A 20,059-nucleotide genomic window follows, 5' to 3' on the forward strand; every position below is an offset into this window, starting at 1 on the left:
AGCATTTTGTCCAGCTAGCAGCAGGTAACTTGGTCACGGAAATCAGAAAAGCAATCAAATTCAATTGTTTACCTTTGATGAGCTTCGGATGTTTTCACTCATGAGACTCCCAGTTAGATAGCCAATGTTCCTTTTTTCCCAAAATATTATTTTTGTAGGTGAAATAGCTCCGTTTGTTCTTCACATTTGGCTGAGAAATCGCCCGGAAATTGCAGTCACCAAAACGCCCCAAAATAATTTAATAATTAGATCCATAATATCGACAGAAACATGGCAAACGTTGTTTATAATCAATCCTCAATGTGTTTTTCAAATATCTATTCGATAATATATCCCCCGGGACAATTGTTTTTTCAGTAGGACCGATTGGAATAATGGCTACCTCTGTATTTCATGCGAGAATCACTCTGGGAGCCATCAGGTGACCAGTCGCGCAATGTAGCCGCTTACGGGTATTCTTCAATATAAATGTGTAAAACTATGTCACAATGCTGTAGACACCTTGGGGACTACGGAGAAAAGGTAATCTGGTTGATAACCCATTCACTACTCAATAGGGATGCATTGGAACGCAGCGCTTTCAAAACATGAGGCACTTCCGGATTGGATTTTTCCCAGGCTTTCGCCTGCAATATCAGTTCTGTTATACTCACAGACAATATTTTTACAGTTTTGGAAAATGTAGAGTGTTTTCTATCCTAAGCTGTCAATTATATGCATATTCTAGCATCTTGTCCTGACAAAATATCCCATTTACTACGGGAACGTTATTTTTCAAAAAATGAAAATACTGCCCCCTAGTCACAAAAGGTTTTAAGGTTACAATTGGAAGTTAGGTAATCGGATTTTAGATTTGTGAATAGGAGGACATTTCTACCTTGAGCCATATGACCACGGCCATACATAAACACTCAATGCCCACTAACTTTTTGGTGGGGATGTGCCCTGTTTTGTATTGGAGAGAGAGAGAAATATTTTGTGTTGTCATTAACAAAGTCATGCATCCTGTTGAACAGTTCAAAGGTTGTGTGGCAGTAACTCTCTGACCTTGCTCCTACCTCAACTTTATCAACAGTTGTTGTAAAGTGTGTGTATGTGTGTGCGTGTGTGTGTGTGTGTGTGTGTGTGTCGTAGGGAGGGGAGGATGGGGTAGAAGGTCTTAACTCTGACCCACTTACAGGCCTGTGGCATTCTTTACCCAGCATGCCATGCTATTCTTTTCCCAGTCAATTGCATTTGACCTCCAAGGTTCGCTTCTCCGCCAATGCCCCCCACCTCCCCTACTCCAACACATATTACACAAACCCACCCCTCCCTCTCCAACTTGATGTCAATCTCCAGGCTTTACCCTGGTAAGTCCGAGTTTTCTGTTTTAAATAGCAATTAAAAATTCATAGTCCTCTCTAGGTCACTCACTCTACACTCCTTCACTTATCTAAACATAATTAGAATGCATCCAAACTGTATGCTATTAACAGAGGCTATGTCTGCATACCAATTCTCTCTCCTTCTTCCCAAAGTGTGCAATTGTCACTTCCCTTCACTGATTTGATAATAAATATGGTGGAAACTCTAACTGGCCCATGGCTCCACCAATCCAATGCTTTAAGATTTGTTGGAAGTAGTGAACAAGTGCACGCTTCAGGAGAAAGGATATATTATTGGGACACACTCAGTGTGTGTCCACATTGTTGTTTCTGTTTCACGCTCCCACACCCCCCAGCACCTAAGCCCCTACCTCCTGTTACCCTCCTGGTGTGGTTTTTCTGGTGCCTGGGCTGGATGTTACACTATTTGTTAGTGAAAGCAAGCCTGCCTTTTTTGACTGTATGTGTTGTGTTGTGTCGTGTTGTGTTGTGTTGTGTGTGTGTGTGTGTGGGGGGGGGGTTTCTCCTGCTGAGGCTCACCAGTCTGTTTAGAATATACAGCCAAAACAACCCTTGTCGCAAACACATGTAGGTTATATAGCCAACCATAATGCAGCAAAGTCAACCAGTTCTGATCTGAGGGTAGGCTCTTATATAGGTAGCCTGACAGTAATAACTGTAGTCACTTTGTGGCAAAGTAGCACCTATTGAAGAGCTCCAGGTAGAATTCACCTGTGGGCAAAGATCTAGGATTTGTTTATCCCACTCCTACCCACCAGGATGAAAATACTAAACTGATCTTAAATCAGCATCTAGAGGCAACTTCACCCTACCCGTGTAAAAGAAAGTGGGCAAGTAGGAGAAGAAGACCTACGGCTGGCATAGCTTAACCAGGTCCTGGTCTGTAGTCCCGGGGTGAAGACCGCGGATGTACAGGTTAGTTTTACTCAGCTGATCCACTCCCCCGACAATGCTGTTGCTGCTGCTGTTGGGACAGGGGGGTGCCATCTGGTGGCTGGAGGACACATATGATTGCTGTAGAGAGAGAGAGAGAGAGAGAGAGAGAGAGAGAGAGAGAGAGAGAGAGAGAGAGAGAGAGAGAGAGAGAGAGAGAGAGAGAGAGAGAGAGAGAGAGAGAGAGAGAGAGAGAGAGAGAGAGAGAGAGAGAGAGAGAGAGAGAGAGAGAGATTATTTATCAGAGGTATTCAAATTCAAGCCTGGAAATCCGGACTACTGTGTCCTATGTCTAAATCAGCCCTTGATTAGAAGAAAGATTGAAAATCAGCATTGGAACTGGCTATGAGGTCCTGATTTGAATTTGTCTGTTACGTATCATATATTGGGAAGGGCTGTGTCATGAAGGCACTAAAGCTCCCTTGGGTCTTCTGGTAGATCACGGAGATGATAAACGATTTAGTCATGATTTTGGAATGGAAAAATATTATAAAATGGTGGGAGTGTGAGTTGGAGGATTCTTCTCTTTCTAGCCAGTTAAGAACATGTGTGGGAGTGTATTCAGTTCAGGTACCTTACATTTTCATAAATTATTCAAAGCATTCTTTGAATTGTTACAGCTGTTACCTTTCAAAAGGACTAAAACTCAAACCACGGTTTTTAGCGAACACAGCTTCAAAATGGAGGCACAAGAGACAGGCGATTGTGTGAGAGAAGCGTAAAACGATATCACACAGCCCTCATGTCAACACTCACCAATACTGCATTCTGAAGTGAATGTGGGGCCTCTTTGCTGTCTAGGTCATATTGGGAAAATGGGCCTCTTTCTGCTTACTCCATACTGGGCAACTGCTCCTTTTTTCACTATCAAAACTTTCAAAACCACAGAAGATTCCTCTGCTTTGCACAGCGAAACCCAATGATTCAAAGAACAACATACACCAACATGAATGTTTCCCTTTTGTTCTTTGTGAGAAGTCATGAGCTGTCTTTTCTCCCATACCACACTCTCTGTATAAAGGGAGCACTTCAAAACACGATACAAACATCTGGTCGGGCTTACAGTCTTTTATCTCTACTCCAAAACCACAGGTTTAACTCGGTTGTTCAGACATTTCCCTCTCACTCCTCTCTCAGTCAATTGTCTCCTCAACAATACAGCGTTGCTAACTGTTGCTCGACTCCCTGGGGGAAAAAAGTAAACAATTCAAACAATGAGGTCAGCTCAGTCCACAATAGGTCCAAGGTCTGTACGTTCACAAGCACCATGGTTACATATGTCGTTTTGTTGCCAACCTATTTTGCTACCTGACAACTTTACGGGTTTCACTTTTTAATTACCGTTCATATATTTATTTTTTCCTCGACTTTTTCACTCCGGACGCTTTATCTGGACACGATTCGTCAGGACCTCCAACAGCCGAAGCTAAGTAGTAACATTAACATGATGCCTTCTAATTGCAGCCGCTGTGCTCGCCTTACGGCGAGGATAGCTGTACTGCAAGCCCAGCTTCAGACGCAATCGTTAGGCAAGGGTAATTTCAGTGTAGGAAAGGATGAAACAGCGTCTGTGCCACCAGTAAGTACAGATAGTAGTATAAATCCCCTGGCACAGTCCCCGCAGCCGGACAACTTTCTCACGGTTTCTGGAAGGAAATGCTGTAGGAACGCTCAACCGGTGTCGCTCATTCAGCAGACAGAAACTTTCAACCGGTTCTCCCCATTAAGCAGCGGGTCGGTGTCAGAGGCCGAGTCTTCTCTGGTCTCTACTCCTCCCGTTACGGGGTCTGAGACGCCGAAGCTTCCCACCATTAGCTCTGACAAATTGAAAACTCTAGTCATTGGCGACTCCATTACCCGCAGTATTAGACTTAAAGCGAATCATCCAGCGATCATACACTGTTTACCCGGGGCAGGGCTACCGACGTTAAGGCTAATCTGAAGATGGTGCTGGCTAAAGCTAAAACTGGCGAGTGTAGAGAGTATAGAGATATTGTTATCCACGTCGGCACCAACGATGTTAGGATGAAACAGTCAGAGATCACCAAGCGCAACATAGCTTCTGCGTGCATATCAGCTAGAAAGATGTGTCGGCATCGAGTAATTGTCTCTGGCCCCCTCCCAGTTAGGGGAGTGATGAGCTCTACAGCAGAGTCTCACAACTCAATCGCTGGTTGAAAACTGTTTTCTGCCCCTCCCAAAAGATAGAATTTGTAGATAATTGGCCCTCTTTCTGGGACTCGCCCACAAACAGGACCAAGCCTGACCTGCTGAGGAGTGACGGACTCCATCCTAGCTGGAGGGGTGCTCTCATCTTATCTGCCAACATAGACAGGGCTCTAACTCCTCTAGCTCCACAATGAAATAGGGTGCAGGCCAGGCAGCAGGCTATTAGCCAGCCTGCCAGCATAGTGGAGTCTGCCACTAGCATAGTTAGTGTAGTCAGCTCAGCTATCACCATTGAGACCGTGTCTGTGCCTCGACCTGGGTTGGGCAAAACTAAACATGGCGGTGTTCGCCTTAGCAATCTCACTAGGATAAAGACCACCTCCATTCCTGTCATTACTGAAAGAGATCATGATACCTCACATCTCAAAATAGGGCTACTTAATGTTAGATCCCTTACTTCAAAGGCAATTATAGTCAATGAACTAATCACTGATCATAATCTTGATGTGATTGGCCTGACTGAAACATGGCTTAAGCCTGATGAATTTACTGTGTTAAATGAGGCCTCACCTCCTGGCTACACTAGTGACCATATCCCCGTGCATCCCGCAAAGGCGGAGGTGTTGCTAACATTTACGATAGCAAATTTCAATTTACAAAAAAAAAAAAAATGACGTTTTCGTCTTTTGAGCTTCTAGTCATGAAATCTATGCAGCCTACTCAATCACTTTTTATAGCTACTGTTTACAGGCCTCCTGGGCCATATACAGCGTTTCTCACTGAGTTCCCTGAATTCCTATCAGACCTTGTAGTCATTGCAGATAATATTCTAATCTTTGGTGACTTTAATATTCACATGGAAAAGTCCACAGACCCACTCCAAAAGGCTTTTGGAGCCATCATCGACTCAGTGGGTTTTGTCCAACATGTCTCTGGACCCACTCACTCTCACAGTCATACGCTGGACCTAGTTTTGTCCCATGGAATAAATGTTGTGGATCTTAATGTTTTTCCTCATAATCCTGGACTATCAGACCACCATTTTATTACGTTTGCAATTGCAACAAATAATCTGCTCAGACCCCAACCAAGGAACATCAAAAGTCGTGCTATAAATTCACAGACAACACAAAGATTCCTTGATGCCCTTCCAGACTCCCTCTGCCTACCCAAGGACGCCAGAGGACAAAAATCCGTTAACCACCTAACTGAGGATCTCAATTTAACCTTGCGCAATACCCTAGATGCAGTTGCACCCTAAAAACTAAAAAAATGTCTCATAAGAAACTAGCTCCATGGTACACAGAAAATACCCGAGCTCTGAAGCAAGCTTCCAGAAAATTGGAACGGAAATGGCGCCACACCAAACTGGAAGTCTTCCGACTAGCTTGGAAGGATGGTACCGTGCAGTACCGAAGAGCCCTTACTGCTGCTCGATCGTCCTATTTTTCTAACTTAATTGAGGAAAATAAGAACAATCCGAAATTCCTTTTTGATACTGTGGCAAAGCTAACTAAAAAGCAGCATTCCCCAAGAGAGGATGACTTGCACTTTAGCAGTGATAAATTCATGAACTTCTTTGAGGAAAAGATTATGATTATTAGAAAGCAAATTACGGACTCCTCTTTAAACCTGCGTATTCCTCCAAACCTCAGTTGTCCTGAGTCTGCACAACTCTGCCAGGACCTAGGATCAAGAGAGACGCTCAAGTGTTTTAGTACTATATCTCTTGACACAATGATGAAAATAATCATGGCCTCTAAACCTTCAAGCTGTATACTGGACCCTATTCCAACTAAACTACTGAAAGAGCTGCTTCCTGTGCTTGGCCCTCCTATGTTGAACATAATAAACGGCTCTCTATCCACTGGATGTGTACCAAACTCACTAAAAGTGGCAGTAATAAAGCCTCTCTTGAAAAAGCCAAACCTTGACCCAGAAAATATAAAAAACTATCGGCCTATATCGAATCTTCCATTCCTCTCAAAGATTTTAGAGAAGGCTGTTGCGCAGCAACTCACTGCCTTCCTGAAGACAAACAATGTATACGAAATGCTTCAGTCTGGTTTTAGACCCCATCATAGCACTGAGACGGCACTTGTGAAGGTGGTAAATGACATTTTGATGGCATCGGACCGAGGCTCTGCATCTGTCCTCGTGCTCCTAGACCTTAGTGCTGCTTTTGATACCATCGATCACCACATTCTTTTGGAGAGATTGGAAACCCAAATTGGTCTACACGGACATGTTCTGGCCTGGTTTAGGTTTTATCTGTCGGAAAGATATCAGTTTGTCTCTGTGAATGGTTTGTCCTCTGACAAATCAACTGTACATTTCGGTGTTCCTCAAGGTTCTGTTTTAGGACCACTATTGTTTTCACTATATATTTTACCTCTTGGGGATGTTATTCGAAAACATAATGTAAACTTTCACTGCTATGCGGATGACACACAGCTGTACATTTCAATGAAACATGGTGAAGCACCAAAATTGCCCTCGCTAGAAGCATGTGTTTCAGACATAAGGAAGTGGATGGCTGCAAACTTTCTACTATTAAACTCGGACAAAACAGAGATGCTTGTTCTAGGTCCCAAGAAACAAAGAGATCTTCTGTTGAATCTGACAATTAATCTTAATGGTTGTACAGTCGTCTCAAATAAAACTGTGAAGGACCTCGGCGTTACTCTGGACCCTGATCTCTCTTTTGAAGAACATATCAAGACCATTTCGAGGACAGCTTTTTTCCATCTACGTAACATTGCAAAAATCAGAAACTTTCTGTCCAAAAATGATGCAGAAAAATTAATCCATGCTTTTGTCACTTCTAGGTTAGACTACTGCAATGCTCTATTTTCCGGCTACCCGGATAAAGCACTAAATAAACTTCAGTTAGTGCTAAATACGGCTGCTAGAATCCTGACTAGAACCAAAAAATTTGATCATATTACTCCAGTGCTAGCCTCTCTACACTGGCTTCCTGTCAAAGCAAGGGCTGATTTCAAGGTTTTACTGCTAACCTACAAAGCATTACATGGGCTTGCTCCTACCTACCTCTCTGATTTGGTCCTGCCGTACATACCTATACGTACGCTACGGTCACAAGACGCAGGCCTCCTAATTGTCCCTAGAATTTCTAAGCAAACAGCTGGAGGCAGGGCTTTCTCCTATAGAGCTCCATTTTTATGGAACGGTCTGCCTACCCATGTCAGAGACGCAAACTCGGTCTCAACCTTTAAGTCTTTACTGAAGACTCATCTCTTCAGTGGGTCATATGATTGAGTGTAGTCTGGCCCAGGAGTGGGAAGGTGAACGGAAAGGCTCTGGAGCAACGAACCGCCCTTGCTGTCTCTGCCTGGCCGGTTCCCCGTTTTCCACTGGGATTCTCTGCCTCTAACCCTGTTACGGGGCTGAGTCACTGGCTTGCTGGGGCTCTCTCGTGCCGTCCCTGGGGGGGGATGCGTCACCTGGGTGGGTTGATTCACTGTTGTGGTCGGCCTGTCTGGGTTCCCCCACCCCTTGGGTTGTACCGTGTCGGAGATCTTTGTGGGCTATACTCGGCCTTGTCTCAGGATGGTAAGTTGGTGGTTGAAGATTTCCCTCTAGTGGTGTGGGGGCTGTGCTTTGGCAAAGTGGGTGGGGTTATATCCTTCCTGTTTGGCCCTGTCCGGGGTGTCCTCGGATGGGGCCACAGTGTCTCCTGACCCCTCCTGTCTCAGCCTCCAGTATTTATGCTGCAGTAGTTTATGTGTCGGGGGCTAGGGTCAGTTTGTTTATCTGGAGTACTTCTCCTGTCCTATTCGGTGTCCTGTGTAAATCTAAGTGTGCGTTCTCTAATTCTCTCCTTCTCTCTTTCTTTCTCTCTCTCGGAGGACCTGAGCCCTAGAACCATGCCCCAGGACTACCTGACATGATGACTCCTTGCTGTCCCCAGTCCACCTGGCCATGCTGCTGCTCCAGTTTCAACTGGCCTGGGCCCTAGGACCATGTCCCAGGACTACCTGACATGAGGACTCCTTGCTGTCCCCAGTCCACCTGGCCATGCTCCTGCTCCAGTTTCAACTGTTCTGCCTTACTATTATTCAACCATGCTGGTCATTTATGAACATTTGAACATCTTGGCCACGTTCTGTTATAATCTCCACCTGGCACAGCCAGAAGAGGACTGGCCACCCCACATATGCTCTCTCTAATTCTCTCTTTCTTTCTCTCTCTCGGAGGACCTGAGCCCTAGGACCGTGCCCCAGGACTACCTGACATGATGGCTCCTTGCTGTCCCCAGTCCATCTGACTGTGCTGCTGCTCCAGTTTCAACTGTTCTGCCTTATTATTATTTGACCATGCTGGTCATTTATGAACATTTGAACATCTTGGTCATGTTCTGTTATAATCTCTACCCGGCACAGCCAGAAGAGGACTGGCCACCCCACATAGCCCGGTTCTTCTCTAGGTTTCTTCCTAGGTTTTGGCCTTTCTAGGGAGTTTTTCCTAGCCACCGTGCTTTTACACCTGCATTGTTTGCTGTTTGGGGTTTTAGGCTGGGTTTCTGTACAGCACTTTGAGATATCAGCTGATGTACGAAGGGCTATATAAATAAATTTGATTTGATTTGATTTGAAAGGGGAAATGAGGAGACGAGAGCTCTCAATGATCATTAACAAAATACTATTTGAGAAGAGTTCCCCGTCAGCTGAGCCTGGCACAAGACAGCAGCATTCTCTGACCTGCTGTTTATAACAAGCTGCTTTATGCATTTATAACAGCCATATTCCAGCCTATGAAAACTCTCCCTATAGCACTTCAGCATTCTGGATGGTGCTACAATAGCCTATGGGGAGGATCAGTTATTCAACACACTGTGAGTCGCTACACACAAACATGGAGCGTTGCGGAACAGGCAAAACAGAAGTTTCCCATGAATGAGGCTGGAATAGTTGAACTCAAAAGAAAATGTTTTTGCTTCACTTGAATCCAGTCATTTTTATTTCACAACTGTTGACTGAAATAGTTTTTTTCTCTGACAGTAATAATGGTTTGACTACATTTGGAATGAGTGTTCTTTCATTCATTTGTAGATTTATTGAAGTTGCTTCCCAGGAATATAATCATTTCCAAAACAACTATATTGATGCAATAACACAATATTAGTGCATCACATTTACACAATGCTTTTAACAGTCTCGCATAAACACTCCTAAGACAGCAAATTAACAACAGTGGTATAGAAGCTGCGAGTGTTTGTCATTGTGAAGGAGTTTGTGTGTGTGTGTGTGTGTGTGTGTGTGTGTGTGTGTGTGTGTGTGTGTGTGTGTGTGTGTGTGTGTGTGTGTGTGTGTGTGTGTGTGTGTGTGTGTGTGTGTGTGTGTGTGTGTGTGTGTGTGTGTGTGTGTGTGTGTGTGTGTGTGTATCAATTTGAGTGTTTTAATGCCATTTTTCTTAAATCTACCAGCCACGTGTCATCGTCTGACTTATGAAACATTCCCCAAAGCTCCTCAACCCTGCCATCCTCTCTCCAGTAGCTTATTCCAGGGTGTTGTGTAGAATCCTGCCTACAGTATAGCTCTCTTATAGAGGCCCTCTCCTCTCCTGTTCCCGGCCTGTCTCTCCTGAAGGGGTTCTAATTAAACCAAGCCCAGTGGATGAGCTGCACCAAGGGACAAAGGGGGAGGTTGAGACGCAGATGGGCGAGTCAAGAGCAAGGGATGAATCTCGCTAATTGAACCCTATTCACGGAGGCACAGTGTCCCCCTTTGTGTCCCCTGAAACACCCTCCTGACCCCTCCATATATGAGCCACCACTGGCAACCCGACAGAGCCCCCCCCCCCCCCCCCCTGCAGCACAGGCTGCTAGGCTCATTTCTCATGCCCTGGTCAAATTAAAACACAAAAAGACAGGGGGAATTGTATTCCTCTCTCTCTCTCTCTCTCTCATACACATGCACAGGTACACACACACGCACACACTGGCAAAACCATGTTGGTGTTAATGTTGTGCATGGCAAGCAAATACATTTCTCACTCTTTTTTTCTAATGAATAGATGAATACTGATCATTACATGCTTGTATGTACTCTCGAAATGACTGAATATGTTGGGGTGTGTGTGTATATGCTATGTGAGAAAGAAACCAATTCAGGAATGATGTGCCCATTCAAACATCTTTATAGGAACTTGAAATCTCACAGGGTAAGAGTAACACATGATTACTACAGTACCCTTTAATTCACCAGACTAGGGCTACACACACAGCTGCTGTGGAAGATCAGAGCAATCTCATTCCTCTCTGTTTGCCAAAATGAGGGATTATGAGTCCAGCAAGAAAGGTATGTGGGATGGACTGGAGCAGCTTCCGTCATACCAAACCTAGTTGCTATTGAGCCTGCAACTTCTGCTTGTCATGAATACTGTAAATACCCACACAGGTGCTTTCTTACATTTACACAGTCTAGAGTGTGGGTCGTCAGACTAAATCATAGTAGGTACCTTATCCTGTGAGCCCTCTAGTTTTCAGAGCATACACAAACAAAACGCATACACACACAATCTTTATGCGGTGCAACCGCACAGAACACCAGCGGAATTATCACTGAATTATTGCAGTGAATTATTGTAATGTTTGTGTATGTATTAATTATGGGATGGGTTGCAAACTGGCGATTTGACACAAAAATAAAATGTAATTCATTCATTCATTCACACACACAGGACAACACCATAAGTAAGCCTCAACTTATTTTCCTTCAACAGTCTCGCTACCAACTTGACAATTTCTACTAAGACTAGGCTACCCAATCTGCATTAGACCTACACTGAAATGCTTCCAGCCTCCCTATCAATACATTAGACAACCTTTAATAAATTCATATATTCCCCACTTCCTCCATGATGGGCAGAAAAAGGGCCAGTGAAATAAGCCACTGCTTTTCACTGACCATTTAATTGGCGTGCCAGGACCACCCTGTTGTTAATTAGTTTCAGGAAATCCTAGCGCACAAGCCCATTCTCCCTTAAATCTAACTCTCTACTTACCGTCTGTCTGTATGTCTTGCTTCTTGTCTGTCTGTTTCTATCTCTGTCTCCTGTTGGGCTTGTCATCAGGGGATATGACTAGTTTCCTGTATCCTATAGCTGGAGCATTTGCTCCCACCTCCAAAAGGAGAGTCCACTGACTGACCGTCTGTCTGTCTGATTGACCAACTGAGTGACACGCAGATTTGTTAACGGTCTGACTGAGGCAGCCTCCAGTTGGGTCCGGATTAAATTATCTTCAAAATACGAAATTTGTTTAGTTGAGTGATGAGATAAACTAGAAATACTCTTTCAGATCCAATGAAATTGCCTACATTTGAGTACATTTAGACCAAATACTTATAGTCAAATGCTTAACACTTTTGCTATGTTAAACCCAATCAGTCAATCTGATATTAAAATTAAACCATTGTACCAATTTAAATATATAACTTGTCTGAAAACAATCCATCTATTCAACTACTGTGCTCTCCGATCCACCTGATGAAAGACTCGTTTTTCCCTCTCCTGTTCTCCAGCCAACACACTGGTACAACCACAAAGCAAAAGGCTTGGTTGATTACAGTAAAAGGAAGTAATTATTTCCAACCTGTATTTTTGCCTCAGGTGACAGGCAAATGTTACTCTGAACATTGGCTGAACGTTCCTGTGCTGTGGTTTATAGTCGGCAGGCTGGTACAGAGTACAGAGTACAGAGTACAGAGAACAGAGTACAGAGGCAGAGTACAGAGTACAGAGTACAGAGTACAGAGTACAGAGTACAGAGTACAGAGGCAGAGTACAGAGTACAGAGGCAGAGTGCAGAGTACAGAGTACAGAGTACAGAGGCAGAGTACAGAATACAGAGTACAGAGTACAGAGGCAGAGTACAGAGTACAGAGTACATAGTACAGAGGCAGAGTCGAGAGTACAGAGTACAGAGGCAGAGTACAGAGTACAGAGTACAGAGGCAGAGTACAGAGTACAGAGTACAGAGTACAGAGGCAGAGTACAGAGGCAGAGTACAGAGTACAGAGTACAGAGGCAGAGTACAGAGTACAGAGTACAGAGGCAGAGTACAGAGTACAGAGTACAGAGTACAGAGGCAGAGTACAGAGTACAGAGGCAGAGTACAGAGGCAGAGTACAGAGTACAGAGTACAGAGTACAGAGTACAGAGTACAGAGGCAGAGTACAGAGGCAGAGTACAGAGTACAGAGGCAGAGTACAGAGTACAGAGTACAGAGTACAGAGGCAGAGTACAGAGGCAGAGTACAGAGTACAGAGGCAGAGTACAGAGTACAGAGGCAGAGTACAGAGGCAGAGTACAGAGGCAGAGTACAGAGTACAGAGTGCAGAGTACAGAGTGCAGAGTACAGAGTGCAGAGTACAGAGTACAGAGTACAGAGTACAGAGGCAGACAGGACATATTTTTCTGCTTGCTCCTGATCTTATCATGCAGTCATTTTCATCAGCCAGCCACTCTACATTTCTACCAGGTGACGGAGGACACCAGGCTCCAGTCCAGACTCGTCCATTAAATCTCTCTCTCTCTCTCTCTCTCTCTCTCTCTCTCTCTCTCTCTCTCTCTCTCTCTCTCTCTCTCTCTCTCTCTCTCTCTCTCTCTCTCTCTCTCTCTCTCTCTCTCTCAATTCAGAGGGGCTTTATCTATCTCTCTCCATCTCTTTATGCTTAATTCCTCTCTCTCTATATCTCTATATCTCTTTATCTTTACATCCTCTTTATCTCTCACCTACTGTTCTCACCTTCTTTCTATTTCCTCTCTCTCTTGCATCCCTCTCCCATGCTACTTCCTCTCTCTCTCTGTTTCATTTCTTTGACTTTCTGTCCCACATACATGCGTAATGTTCAAGGTACGCATACTGATGTCAGAATATACACACGCAGAGTTTTAGCTGCATGTGGCAGGTGGCAGAGGCTTGGGGAACCAGATCCAGCCTTTAAAACTGTGGCCCATAGCAGCTTATGAGATCTAACAATATGTGAGGCAGTCAGTGCCTGGGATCACTGCAGTGCTTGGAATCATATTTCAGATAGTTGTGCTTTCTCCAAGGACTCTCTCTCTGTCTTTCTCTCTCTGTCTCTCTCTCTTCCTTGGACTACTCATGCGGTTCGCAATGGAGGGAGAGACCATTTTCAAAGACTGTCGCATTAAACAATGACAGAGAGCTAGATAAACATACAGTGGGAGCAGAGCCAATGGGACAAAGGAAACTACACCGGCCAAGTTGATCCAGTTTCAAGCCACAACACCAGCAGAGTTTATCTTACTCACTGACTTACTGCACATATCCCACCCATCCACTACACCAGTAGAACTTCCTGCACCTATCCCACCCATCCACTACACCAGTAGAACTTCCTGCACCTATCCCACCCATCCACTACACCAGTAGAACTTACTGTACCTATCCCACACATCCACACCAGTAGAACATACTGCACCTATCCACTACACCAGTATAACTTACTGCATCTATCCCACCTATCCACTACACCAGTAGAACGTACTGCACCTATCCCACCCATCCACTACACCAGTAGAACTTACTGTACCTATCCCACACATCCACACCAGTAGAACGTACTGCACCAATCCCACCCATCCACTACACCAGTCAAACATACTGCACCTATCCCACCTATCCACTACACCAGTAGAACATATTGCACTTAGCCCACCCATTTACTACACCAGCCAAGCTTACAATGCATAAAGGTGTAGTGTCTGATAATGTCCAATGGTAGTTGGTGTAGCTGTAAATAGCAATGTATCCATGTTTGAGAAGGCCCCCGGGGGGACAAAAGGTTTGTACATGTTTCTTTATGTGAATTCATACAGGGCAAACAAAGGAGACAATCATACTGCAATGGTCATTTATGAGAAAATCCAAAGAGGGAAGGTTTTCTTGCATTCAGGAAGTATTCAGACCCCTTGACTTTTTCCACATTTTGTTATGTTTCAGCCTTATTCTAAATGTTTTTGTTTGTTTGTATTATCTCATCAATCTACACACAATAAAACCCATAATGACAATTCAAAAACTGGTTTTTAGTAAAGGGACCTGAATACGTACGTAAATGTGATATTTCAGGTTTTATTTTGGGGGGGGGGGGCAAAAATGTCCAAAAACCTGTTTCTGCTTTGGCATTATGGCCTATTGTACTGTACTGTGCATATGGAAAGTATTCAGACCCCTTGACTTTTCCAAATTATGTTACGTTACAGCCTTATTCTAAAATGGATTAAAAATTGTTTTTTTCCTCATCAATCTACACACAATACCCCTTAATGACAAAGCAAAAACAGGTTTTTAGAAATATCACATTTACATAAGTAGTCAGACCCTATACTCAGTACATTGTTGAAACACCTCTGGCAGCAATTACAGCCTTGAGTCTTGTTAGATATGACGCTACAAGCTTGGTGCACTTGTATTTGAGGAGTTTCTCCCATTCTTCTCTGCAGATCCTCTCAAGGTCAGTCAGGTTGGATGGGGCGCGTCGCTGCAGGCCAAAGAGTTCCATCTTGTTTCTCATGGTCTGAGTCCTTTAGGTGCCTTTCAGCAAACTCCAAGCAAGATGTCATGTGCCATTTACTGAGTAGTGGCTTCCGTCTGGCCACTCTACTGTAAAGGCCTGATTGGTTCTCCACAGAAGAACTCTAGAGCTCTGTCAGAGTGACCATCTGGTTCTTGGTCACCTCCCTTACCAAGGCTCTTCAGCCCCCAATTGCTCAGTTTGGCCATGCAGCCAGCTCTAGGAAGAGTCTTGGTGGTTCCAAATTTAAAAGTAAATGTACCATAGGTGGACTCCAATCAAGTTGAAGAAACATCTCAAGGATGATCAATGGAAACAGGATGCACCTGAGCTCAATTTCTAGTCTCATCACAAAGCGTCTGAATACCTATGTAAATAAGGTATTTCTGTATTTATTTTTACTAAATCTGCACACATTTCTAAACACCTGTTTTCGCTTAGTCATTATGTGGTTTTGTGTGTAGGTGAAGGCTGTAACGTAAAACAAAATGTAGAAAAAGGGAAGGGGTCTGAATAGTTTCCGAATGCACTGTATAACTAAGCTTAAATATTATTTTGATTATTTGGTTAGGCTACATTTGCCAAGAATCTATGTGCATGTGTAACAGAATCACTTCGGTCCCTATCCTTGCCCCAAACTGGGCTCGAACCAGGGACCCTCTGCCAACATCGACAACAGTCACTCAAGGAGCATCGTTACCAATCACTGCCTCAACGTCAGCAAAACAAAGGAGCTGATTGTAGACATCAGGAGGAACCAGAGGCTGAGCACGCCCCCATCTTCATCAACTAAGCTGCTGTGGAGATGGTCAAAAATGTTCCTCGGCGTACACATCTCCTAGGAGCTAAAATGGTCAACCAGACGGAGTCCGTGGTGAAGAAGGCATGATAGCGACTCTTCAACTTCAGGATGTTGAAGTAATTTGGTCAGTCCCCGAGGGCCTTCACAGTGTTCTACGGAGCACCATCGAGAGCATACTATCGGGCTGCATCACAGCCTGGTATGGCATATCCACCGCCTCTGACTGCAAGGCACTACAGAGGGTGGTATGCTCAGCCGAAGGTACCATTGGATGCCTACTGCCTGCCCTCCAGGACACCTACTACAACACCAGGTGTCGCAGAAGGCCAAGAAAATCATCAGGGACCTCAGCCACCCGAGCCACGGCCTGTTATCTCCGCTTCCATAACCCCTGCTGCTCCCCCATTAGACCCCCCCCCCCAACAGACATCTACATTTATCATGCTGAATAGCCACCACTACTTCCTTCTCCGCAACAACCCCAGCAGCTGGGCAGAGCCCATCTGAGTGATCCGGGTCAACAGCATCAATGTAACAGTTTGTCTTCCATCCCTCTCCTTGCCCCAACCTAGGCTCACCCCAGGGACCGACCCTCTGAATACATCAACAACTGCCTCCCACGAAGCATCATTACCCATCGCTCCACAAAAGCAGCGGCCCTTGCAGAGAAAGGGAAACAACTACTTCAAGGTCTCAGAGGGAGTGACGTCACCGATTGAAACGCTACTAGCGCGCACCACTAACTACCTAGCCAGTCACACCAGTTACACTTGCAGTAAAATAAAATACTTTATGGATGAAGGTAACCTGGTCAGGACAAGAGACACAACAGTGAGCATTTCAGACATCTTCTGAGCAGTTCAGACATACGAACAAACACCTGTTGTTGTGTTGAGCATATTGTTTTAGATTCCAACATTTCTACCCAACTCAGATCTCTCTGCATCAAAGAAAGAAACTTGAAAGCCAAAACAGAGCTGGAAATAAGTGCCCTGGTTTGCATTAGGTCTAGTATCCTTTAATGTTGATGATATTTCAAAGGTTTTTGTGGTTTGAAAGTGAAAGTATGAAATAGATGAATTCAAAGGAAAGGCATGCAGGGCCTCACATCCACCAGGCCTCCTGAGGGGATCTTAGGATGAAACACACAGATCTTTCCCTCAAAATACTTCTGCTAAAGTTTATTTTCACGTTGAGTTCTAATACTTAGTCATATATATATTTTTTTTACTTAGTCACTTGAAATGAGACCGTTAATAAATAACCTTAATAATTTATCCATGTGTATATATTGAAAGGTGTCTTTTTTACAAAGACAGGGCACCATGACTTCTGTATACTTTATTTTATCACAGTTTTTAGCACTTAACACCAGTATACACAGTATTAACACCTTGAAAATGACAACTTCCATTCTATCATCATTCGGTCACATTAATTGAGCACAAAATTTGGTTGTGAAATACACAAATGTGCACATACAAAAGAGCAGAATAAAGACATTCGATCCTTGGTTTTGGAATAACCTGCATCCTCGTTTTCTATTTTCCACCAGGAAATTCAGGACAGGACCAAAACAAATTGACCATTCATTATATTTATTTGGGAAAATAATTTAGGTAGTAGGCAGGGGAGGAGGAGCGGTTGCATCTGGAGGCACCACAGTAACCAAACCCCTGGTGCCATCTGGTTGGTTAATCACCTCACACACACAAGCTCTTTTTTCACCCCTCAACTCAGCACGCCCTTTATTTTGTCCTTGTCTTTTATATATGCCGGACGCTCAGGTATACAGGAACGTCAGACAGGTAGAGAGGTAGAGAAAGAGGGAGAGAGAGAGAGAAGGGAGAGAGAGGGTGAGATAGAGAAGCAAAAGAGAGAGCTGGAAAGAAAGTGAGAGAGTGAGGGAGAAGGATGGGAAAGTAGAGAGGAACAGAGGGAGGGTGGGTGATATGTAAGAAATCTCTCCACATGAGATCTTGACATCTTAGTGAACTCCAGGTCCACGACACAGTGTGTGGGTGTGTGTGGGTGTGTGTGACAGCATTCTTCCTACCTCTGTATTAATGAAGAACAGAGGGAACAGAAATCTGTCTGTGCTGAGAATATGTAGTAATGCAGTGTCAACTTCCCATTCTCTGTCTGTCTGTCTGTCTGTCTGTCTGTCTGTCTGTCTGTCTGTCTGTCTGTCTGTCTGTCTGTCTGTCTGTCTGTCTGTCTGTCTGTCTGTCTGTCTGTCTGTCTGTCTGTCTGTCTGTCTGTCTGTCTGTCTGTCTGTCTGTCTGTCTGTCTGTCTGTCTGTCTGTCTGTCTGTCTGTCTGTCTGTCTGTCTGTCTGTCTGTCTGTCTGTCTGTCGCTATCAATATTAAATTAAATTCCATTCAAAGGGCTTTGTTGGCATGGGAAACTTATGTTTACATTGTCAAAGCAAACGAAATAGACAATAAACAATAGGGATAAAAACAAGGGAAACACTCTCTGTCTCTACTCCATTATTTTTCAAATCTCAACATCAATGAACTCAAACTGTCACTGAAAATATTTTTTTTCTTCCCCTTGAAGTGCTCATGGCTTGTTGTCATCATCACTCCATCTCTCAATAAATGGATCATAATATATTTGACATATATTATGGTTCACACTGGTTCAATTCCCTTGGTCCCCCCCCCATTTCTAACACTGCCCATTGGCTTTCCAGTATCATGACAGTGCTATGGGTTCCTGACAAAAAGAAACAATAACAAGGTCCATAAGGGGAAACTCAATCACTTAATCTCTCAATCACAATACACTTACTCCAGTAACAAAATTATGCCAATTGTATGATAACTGAACATGTTAGTTATTTCAGTTTTAGTGCAATGAAATAGCAGACAAGATTGTCTATAAATGAAAGATAAACTGTCAAAACATGACCATGCACTGCTAAGGTTAGCATCAGCACAGTCTGTGGTATTTATTCTGTCCTGCATCTCTCTCTCTCTCTCTCTCTCTCTCTCTCTCTCTCTCTCTCTCTCTCTCTCTCTCTCTCTCTCTCTCTCTCTCTCTCTCTCTCTCTCTCTCTCTCTCTCTCTCTCTCTCTCTCTCATAGAGGAAAGGTAAACACAACAGCCACAGACAGGCCTGCACAATAGGGTAGAGAGGCTTGGAGGGGATGTCAGAAACTACTCAAATACCTTTTGGTAAGCAAGCAACACAGGCAAATGAATGACAGACAGGCCACATTTTACACTGCAAATATAGTCATATAAAATCAGTAATTCAATTATGTGAGTTTTCCCTGTTGTGTTTTTACTAGGGATGCACTTTAAATTGGTGAACATATCGGAATCGGCAGATATTATCTAAAAATGCCAACATCGGTATCGGCCCGATGAGGCAGGGCTTGAAAACTATTACGGACTACAAAGGGAAACCCAGACGTGAGACAGTGAAGCCAGTCTACCAGACGAGCTAAATGCGTTTTATGCTCGCTTCAAGGCAAGCAACACTGAAGCATGCACGAGAGCACCAGCTGTTCTGGATGACTGTATGATAACGCTCTCAGTAGCCGATGTGAACAAAACCTTTAAACAGGTCAACATTCACAAAGCCGCTGGGCCAGACGGATTACCAGGAAGTGTACTCAAAGCATGCGTGGACAAACTGTCAAGTGTCTTCACTGACATTTTCAACCTGTCCCTGACCGAGTTCATAATATCCACATGTTTCAAGCAGACCCCCATAGTCCCTGTGCCCAAGGAAGCAAAGGTAACCTGCCTAAATGGTTACCGCCCTGTGGCACTCACGTCGGTAGCAATGAAGTGCTGGTCATGGCTCACATCAACAGCATCCTCCCAGACACCATAGACCCACTCCAATTCCCATATCGCCCCAATAGATCCACAGATTACGCAATCTCAATTGCACTCCACACTGCCCTTTCTCACCTGGACAAAAGGAACACCTATGTGAGAATGCTGTTCATTGACTACAGCTCAGCGTTCCATAGTGCCCACGAAGCTCATCACTAAGCTAATGACTCTGGGACTAAATACCTAACCCCTCAGGGGGTGTACTTATTCCCCTCCTCTACTCCCTGTTCACCCACGACCATGTGGCCAAACAGAACTCCAACACCGTCATTAAGTTTGCTGACGACACAACAGTGGTAAGCCTGATCACCGAAAACGATGAGATGGTCTATTGGGAGGAGGTCAGAG

The 20,059-nt window shown here is 44.2% G+C and overlaps 1 pseudogene; it reads right to left on the reverse strand.

Moving 5' to 3' along the window:
* Positions 1 to 20,059, reverse strand: part of LOC124031222 — a 64,337-nt pseudogene that overhangs the window by 38,414 nt on the left and 5,864 nt on the right.

Source organism: Oncorhynchus gorbuscha, linkage group LG03 (assembly GCF_021184085.1).
Source record: "Oncorhynchus gorbuscha isolate QuinsamMale2020 ecotype Even-year linkage group LG03, OgorEven_v1.0, whole genome shotgun sequence".
Lineage (NCBI taxonomy): Eukaryota > Metazoa > Chordata > Actinopteri > Salmoniformes > Salmonidae > Oncorhynchus > Oncorhynchus gorbuscha.